Below are 8960 nucleotides of genomic sequence, written 5' to 3' on the forward strand. Positions count from 1 at the left end.
CTTGTGTAACCTGGCCATGACCTGGCTTATGGCTTGTGTAACCTGGCCATGACCTGGCTTATGGCTTGTGTAACCTGGCCATGACCTGGCTTATGGCTTGTGTAACCTGGCCATGACCTGGCTTATGGCTTGTGTAACCTGGCCATGACCTGGCTTATGGCTTGTGTAACCTGGCCATGACCTGGCTTATGGCTTGTGTAACCTGGCCATGACCTGGCTTATGGCTTGTGTAACCTGGCCATGACCTGGCTTATGGCTTGTGTAACCTGGCCATGACCTGGCTTATGCTTGTGTAACCTCGCCATGACCTGGCTTATGGCTTGTGTAATCTGGTCATGACCTGGCTTATGGCTTGTGTAACCTGGTCATGACCTTGCTTATTGTTTGTGTAACTTGGCCATGACCTGGCGTATTGGTTGTGTAACCTGGCCATGACCTGGCTTATTGGTTGTGTAAACTGGCCATTACCTGGCTTATTACTTGTGTAACCTAGCCATGACCTGGCTTATTACTTGTGTAACCTGGCCATGACCTGGCTTATTGCTTGTGTAACCTGGCCATGACCTGGCTTATTGCTTGTGTAACCTGGCCATCACCTGGCTTATTACTTGTGTAGCCTGGCCATGGCCTGGCGTATTTCTTGTGTAACCTGGCCATGACCTGTCGTATTACTTGTGTAACCTGGCCATGACCTGGCTTATTACTTTGTAACCTGGCCATAACCTGGCTTATTGGTTGTGTAAATTGGCCTTGACCTGGCTTATTACTTGTGTAACCTGGCCATGACCTGGCTTATTACTTGTGTAACCTGGCCATGACCTAGCTTATTACTTGTGTAACCTGGCCATGACCTGGCTTATTGCTTGTGTATCCTGGCCATGACCTGGCTTATTAGTTGTGTAACCTAGCCATGACATGGCTTATTTCTTGTGTAACTTGGCCATGATTTGGCTTATTGCTTGTGTAACCTGGTCATGACCTGGCTTATTACTTTTGTAACCTGGCCATGACCTGGCTTATTACTTGTGTAATCTAGCCATGACCTGGCTTATTGCTTGTGTAACCTGGCTATGACCTGGCTTATTGTTTGTGTAACCTGGTCATGACCTGGCTTATTATTTGTGTAACGTGGCCATGACCTGGCTTATTACTTGTGTAACCTAGCCATGACCTGGCTTATTGCTTGTGTAACCTGGCCATGACTTGGATTACTTGTGTAACCTGGCCATGACCTGGCTTATTATTTGTGTAACCTGGCCATGACTTGGCTTGTTGTTAGTGTGACATGGCCCTGACCTGACTTGTAACTTGACCTGTGAGGTGACTGGTAGTACCACACACGTAGGTACACCCCCTACCCCCCTCTACAGCCTTATGTCGATGAAGGGCTTTTAATCCAAGGAACTGAGGCTGCTTTCCCCATCTTAGGATCGAACCCCATTCCCCTCCCAGGTGTTGCATGACCACGGGTTTAGCGCTTTTCCCGTAAAGTATCGTACTTGCTCGTCTTTCCACAACTGCAGCAATTTACTTAAATGGGTGGGGTATTTGCCCTTTTGTAGAAATTGCATACATAGAGGATTTATGAATACGTATTCATTCGTACTTCATGCATGTATGCATTCAATCTAGGCAATTTGTACAAAAAGGTAAATATCCCCACCCCCTTTAATGAAATTGCTGCATTTGTAGCGAGACAACTGTAATGGCATAATAACTGAATAATTACAATACACTGACAGATGTATGTCTCTCGGTGCACAGAGTTTGTTTTTCCTCTAAACATTAAGTTTAGGAATTAAAGTATTCTTGATTATTTGTGTATAGGTGAAATGCAGCCTCAGAGACCCCCGTGTTGTCGAGAAGACACAACGCTAACAACCTAACTGCTGTATATCCTTTGCAGAAGATGGAGATGAGAGATGGATAGACCCTCTGTCTCTGAGATATACCACAGACCTGGTCGTCAAGACCACTGCAAGATGAGGTCAGGACCTTCCCTCAAGTTATAACAGACGTTGTCGTCAAGACGACTTAGCAGGTTAGCTAACATCTTTCCAGTATATTATATAAGATAGCATGTTTGAAGTATACAAAGTTGCCATAGAGGCTAGTTCAACACCTCGTCTCTCATGAAGGCGCAACAACAATAATAATACAACAGTAATAATGCAACAATGATAATAATAATATTCAGTTCGTGTATGATTCCTAGCTCCGGTTCCCCCCTTTGTATAAAGCTCTGTGATTGGTCAGGCTGCAATTTGTGTTCGGGTTGCTATTGGTCCGTCACGGCCGAGTAAACGCTCGCTCCGCCCACACGAACGATGCCACATCACTGATATATTTGAACGATGATATTCCTTTGTCGTGGCGAAAATATTATACATCCCTGTTTCAAAATGCTTCAATAAAGTGACAATACGTAGTACAGGATTATGAAATAAGGGTTTTATGTTTACATTCGTGAAATTTTCTTATATTTCTGTTTAGATCTGTGATTTTAAGAAAGCTTTTAGTAGGTTGAACCTTGTGTGAAGTCACTAAGAAATAAGAGATGATGTTATGACTGGAGGTGACACCTTGCAGCGCTGCCTGGCTCATGTCATGGCGGCTCGCTGGGTGATATATGGACATCCACCGTCAATTCTTCACATTTTTACTCCCATTATGAAGGTAATTTAATGGGAAGCAAATCTCTGAGGCTCACACAAGTGTCATGTCCACAGACAATAAAGTCTTGTGAAGTTGTTTGATTATTTTATTTGTTACTTAGCAATAGGGCTCTACACGAGTCGTCATGGAACATTGGTGAGTCACAACAAATAATATAAACACAGATTTAACTTCACAAACTGACAAGGTGTTAATGGACTCGTGTCTCCCCCTCAAAAAAAAATACTTTGAATTTTACTCTCAGGTAACTTATTAAAGTTATCAGTATTATTGCTGTCCAAAGGTGGTCATAGTGCACCACGAGCCGCCATAATTGTTCCTCAAGGGGAGGTGCTTTGATGCTGATGACGGGAGGAGGGGAGGGCTCTTGATTCAAAGAATAGGACGCTTCCCCCTCTTTGTTGGATCGACAATGATTGCCTCCCATTTCCCAAGCTATAACCCCTGTGGGGTAAGTGCTTCCCCCGTAAATATAACAGCTACGTTCACTTGTCTAGCGTTCATTGTAGTGGGGGGGGGGGAGGGAACCTTGAAACCAGTCAAGTTCTCTACATCCAATAAATGGCAGCTATATGACCCCCTACGATGTAGACATTTCCCTTGAATATATTAATAGATCTCCAGATATCCCCTCAAGAGAGGTTCCTTGACACTGGTGAGGGGCTCTTGATGTAGGGAATTGGATCTGTGCTGCAGTTCCCTGAATTAAGCATGAATACCTTCCAACTGCCCCCTCCCCCACAGGTGCTATATAATCCCTACTGGTTTAGCGCTACATCGTGATAATAATCCAGACATATTATGGCTCGATTCTTGAGCAGGTGCAGACGCTGCTAGTGTTCACCTAGCAGTAAGTAGGTACCAGGATGTTAGATACTTGTTGAAGGTGGCATCCTGGCGAGGACTAAACAACTCCCAGTGGATATAAGTTGTTCTTCTTGGCTTCTTTGGCTTATCCTGGTTTACTAACCCTCTGGGGTTGACCTGGTTTACTAACCCTCCGGGGTTATCCTAGTTTACTTACCATCTGGGGTTGACTTGGTTTACTAACTCTCCGGGGTTATCCTGGGTTATTAACCCTCCGTGAAACTGATTCGTGGGAAGGTGTGCAGCGGGTGACCTCTACTTGCTCCTCTCCTTTTCTGTCTGGCCATCACAAGAACATTACGATGCAGCAGCAGGCAGTTTAAGTTGTCAAGCTCCTCCAGGTCTAAAACTTTATATATTATTATATTGATCAATACCACATGTTTCGTGGGTACTATAATATATATATATATATATATATATATATATATATATATATATATATATATATATATATATATATATATATATATATATATAGTAAACCACGAACTAGTGGTATTGAAACAACACTGCGACTAGTCGAGGATTCGAACCCATGTAGTTTTGGCTCCCCGCCTCATGGTAAGCGAAAATCACACATGACGCTCTGACCCACTGTACCACCAAATCCTACAAGAATCAAACACCCAGCAGAGCTAGGTGTTTTCCCTTGATCCGAGGACATACGGTGGTGTGTGTACCTCTGAACTAGTAGGCTAGTACACCAAACGGGGAGTAGAATGAAATTAGCTCAGCGGCACCCACACCACCGTATGTCCTCGGATCAAGGTAAAACACCTAGCTCTGCTGGGTGCTTGATTATTGTAGGACTGCGTGGTCCAGTGGGTTACAGCGTCATTTGTGATTTTCGCTCAACATAAGGCGGGCCAAAACGACACGCGTTTGAATCCTCAGCTAGTCGCGGTGTTGTTATATATATATATATATATATATATATATATATATATATATATATATATATATATATATATATATATATATATATATATATATTTATATATATATTTATTTATTTATTTATATATATATATATATATATATATATATATATATATATATATATATATATGTCGTGCCGAATAGGCAGAACTTGCGATCTTGGCTTAAAGTAGCAACGCTCATCTTGCCATATAGGACAAGTGAAAATTTGTGTAGATAAAGGTAGGGAAGTTTTTATTGCATTTATGGATTTAGAAAAGGCATATGATAGAGTGGATAGAGGAGCAATGTGGCAGATGTTGCAAGTATATGGAATAGGTGGTAAGTTACTAAATGCTGTAAAGAGTTTTTATGAGGATAGTGAGCTCAGGTTAGGGTGTGTAGAAGAGAGGGAGAATACTTCCCGGTAAAAGTAGGTCTTAGACAGGGATGTGTAATGTCACCATGGTTGTTTAATATATTTATAGATGGGGTTGTAAAAGAAGTAAATGCTAGAGTGTTCGGGAGAGGGGTGGGATTAAATTATGGGGAATCAAATTCAAAATGGGAATTGACACAGTTACTTTTTGCTGATGATACTGTGCTTATGGGAGATTCTAAAGAAAAATTGCAAAGGTTAGTGGATGAGTTTGAGAATGTGTGTAAAGGTAGAAAGTTGAAAGTGAACATAGAAAAGAGTAAGGTGATGAGGGTATCAAATGATTTAGATAAAGAAAAATTGGATATCAAATTGGGGAGGAGGAGTATGGAAGAAGTGAATGTTTTCAGATACTTGGGAGTTGACGTGTCGGCGGATGGATTTATGAAGGATGAGGTTAATCATAGAATTGATGAGGGAAAAAAGGTGAGTGGTGCGTTGAGGTATATGTGGAGTCAAAAAACGTTATCTATGGAGACAAAGAAGGGAATGTATGAAAGTATAGTAGTACCAACACTCTTATATGGATGTGAAGCTTGGGTGGTAAATGCAGCAGCGAGGAGACGGTTGGAGGCAGTGGAGATGTCCTGTCTAAGGGCAATGTGTGGTGTAAATATTATGCAGAAAATTCGGAGTGTGGAAATTAGGAGAAGGTGTGGAGTTAATAAAAGCATTAGTCAGAGGGCAGAAGAGGGGTTGTTGAGGTGGTTTGGTCATTTAGAGAGAATGGATCAAAGTAGAATGACATGGAAAGCATATAAATCTATAGGGGAAGGAAAGAGGGGTAGGGGTCGTCCTCGAAAGGGTTGGAAAGAGGGGGTAAAGGAGGTTTTGTGGGCGAGGGGCTTGGACTTCCAGCAAGCGTGCATGAGCGTGTTAGATAGGAGTGAATGGAGACGAATGAGACTTTGGACCTGACGATCTGTTGGAGTGTGAGCAGGGTAATATTTAGTGAAGGGATTCAGGGAAACCGGTTATTTTCATATAGTCGGACTTGAGTCCTGGAAATGGGAAGTACAATGCCTGCACTTTAAAGGAGGGGTTTGGGATATTGGCAGTTTGGAGGGATATGTTGTGTATCTTTATACGTATATGCTTCTAAACTGTTGTATTCTGAGCACCTCTGCAAAAGCAGTGATAATGTGTGAGTGTTGAATGATGATGAAAGTATTTTCTTTTTGGGGATTTTCTTTCTTTTTTGGGTCACCCTGCCTCGGTGGGAGACGACCGACTTGTTGAAAAAAAAAAAAAAAAAAAAAAAATATATATATATATATATATATATATATATATATATATATATATATATATATATATATATATATATATTTTTTTTTTTTTTTTTTTTCAACAAGTCGGCCGTCTCCCACCGAGGCAGGGTGACCCAAAAAAGAAAGAAAATCCCCAAAAAGAAAATACTTTCATCATCATTCAACACTTTCACCACACTCGCACATTATCACTGTTTTTGCAGAGGTGCTCAGAATACAACAGTCTAGAAGCATACACATATAAAGACGCACAACATATCCCTCCAAACTGCCAATATCCCAAACCCCTCCTTTAAAGTGCAGGCATTGTACTTCCCATTTCCAGGACTCAAGTCCGACTATATGAAAATAACCGGTTTCCCTGAATCCCTTCACTAAATATTACCCTGCTCACACTCCAACAGATCGTCAGGTCCCAAGTACCATTCGTCTCCATTCACTCCTATCTAACACGCTCACGCACGCTTGCTGGAAATCCAAGCCCCTTACCCACAAAACCTCCTTTACCCCCTCTCTCCAACCCTTTCGAGGACGACCCCTACCCCGCCTTCCTTCCCCTATAGATTTATATGCTTTCCATGTCATTCTACTGTGATCCATTCTCTCTAAATGACCAAACCACCTCAACAACCCCTCTTCTGCCCTCTGACTAATACTTTTATTAACTCCACACCTTCTCCTAATTTCCACACTCCGAATTTTTTGCATAATATTTACACCACACATTGCCCTTAGACAGGACATCTCCGCTGCCTCCAACCGTCTCCTTGCTGCTGCATTTACCACCCAAGCTTCACACCCATATAAGAGTGTTGGTACTACTATACTTTCATACATTCCCTTCTTTGCCTCCATAGATAACGTTTTTTGACTCCACATATACCTCAACGCACCACTCACCTTTTTTCCCTCATCAATTCTATGATTAACCTCATCCTTCATAAATCCATCCGCCGACACGTCAACTCCCAAGTATCTGAAAACATTCACTTCTTCCATACTCCTCCTCCCCAATTTGATATCCAATTTTTCTTTATCTAAATCATTTGACACCCTCATCACCTTACTCTTTTCTATGTTCACTTTCAACTTTCTACCTTTACACACATTCCCAAACTCATCCACTAACCTTTGCAATTTTTCTTTAGAATCTCCCATAAGCACAGTATCATCAGCAAAAAGTAACTGTGTCAATTCCCATTTTGAATTTGATTCCCCATAATTTAATCCCACCCCTCTCCCAAACACCCTAGCATTTACTTCCTTTACAACCCCATCTATAAATATATTAAACAACCATGGTGACATTACACATCCCTGTCTAAGACCTACTTTTACCGGGAAGTAGTCTCCCTCTCTTCTACACACCCTAACCTGAGCCTCACTATCCTCATAAAAACTCTTTACAGCATTTAATAACTTACCACCTATTCCATATACTTGCAACATCTGCCACATTGCTCCTCTATCCACTCTATCATATGCCTTTTCTAAATCCATAAATGCAATAAAAACCTCCCTATCTTTATCTAAATACTGTTCACATATATGCTTCAATGTAAACACCTGATCTACACATCCCCTACCCACTCTAAAACCTCCTTGCTCATCCGCAATCCTACATTCTGTCTTACCTCTAATTCTTTCAATTATAACCCTACCGTACACTTTTCCTGGTATACTCAGTAAGCTTATTCCTCTATAATTTTTACAGTCTCTTTTGTCCCCTTTCCCTTTATATAAAGGGACTATACATGCTCTCTGCCAATCCCTAGGTACCTTCCCCTCTTTCATACATTTATTAAACAAAAGTACCAACCACTCCAACACTATATCCCCCCCTGCTTTTAACATTTCTGTCATGATCCCATCAGTTCCAGCTGCTTTACCCCCTTTCATTTTACGTAATGCCTCACGTACCTCCCCCACACTTACATTCTGCTCTTCTTCACTCCTAAAAGATGGTATACCTCCCTGACCAGTGCATGAAATTACTGCCTCTGTTTCTTCCTTAACATTTAAAAGTTCCTCAAAATATTCTCGCCATCTACCCAATACCTCCATCTCCCCATCTACTAACTCCCCTACTCTGTTTTTAACTGACAAATCCATATTTTCCCTAGGCTTTCTTAACTTGTTTAACTCGCTCCAAAATTTTTTCTTATTTTCATTAAAATTTCTTGACAGTGCCTCTCCCACTCTATCATCTGCTCTCCTTTTGCACTCTCTCACCACTCTCTTTACCTTTCTTTTACTCTCCATATACTCTGCTCTTCTTATAACACTTCTGCTTTGTAAAAACCTCTCATAAGCTACCTTTTTCTCTTTTATCACACCCTTTACTTCATCATTCCACCAATCACTCCTCTTTCCTCCTGCCCCCACCCTCCTATAACCACAAACTTCTGCCCCACATTCTAATACTGCATTTTTAAAACTATTCCAACCCTCTTCAACCCCCCCACTACTCATCTTTGCACTAGCCCACCTTTCTGCCAATAGTCGCTTATATCTCACCCGAACTTCCTCCTCCCTTAGTTTATACACTTTCACCTCCCTCTTACTTGTTGTTGCCACCTTCCTCTTTTCCCATCTACCTCTTACTCTAACTGTAGCTACAACTAAATAATGATCCGATATATCAGTTGCCCCTCTATAAACATGTACATCCTGGAGCCTACCCATCAACCTTTTATCCACCAATACATAATCTAATAAACTACTTTCATTACGTGCTACATCATACCTTGTATATTTATTTATCCTCTTTTTCATAAAATATGTAT

General features: G+C 41.3%; 1 protein-coding gene across 1 annotated transcript in view; it reads left to right on the forward strand.

The window, feature by feature from the left end:
• Positions 1 to 1914: 1914 nt before the first annotated feature.
• The window catches only part of LOC128694723 (thymidine kinase, cytosolic), an 83149-nt gene continuing 76103 nt past the window's right edge, over positions 1915 to 8960 (forward strand). The window contains exon 1 of the mRNA XM_070095724.1: positions 1915 to 2041. The gene's annotated coding sequence lies outside the window, so the exon portion shown is untranslated. The remainder of the gene's footprint in view (positions 2042 to 8960) is intronic.

The sequence above is a fragment of the Cherax quadricarinatus genome, chromosome 51, assembly GCF_038502225.1.
Source record: "Cherax quadricarinatus isolate ZL_2023a chromosome 51, ASM3850222v1, whole genome shotgun sequence".
NCBI lineage: Eukaryota > Metazoa > Arthropoda > Malacostraca > Decapoda > Parastacidae > Cherax > Cherax quadricarinatus.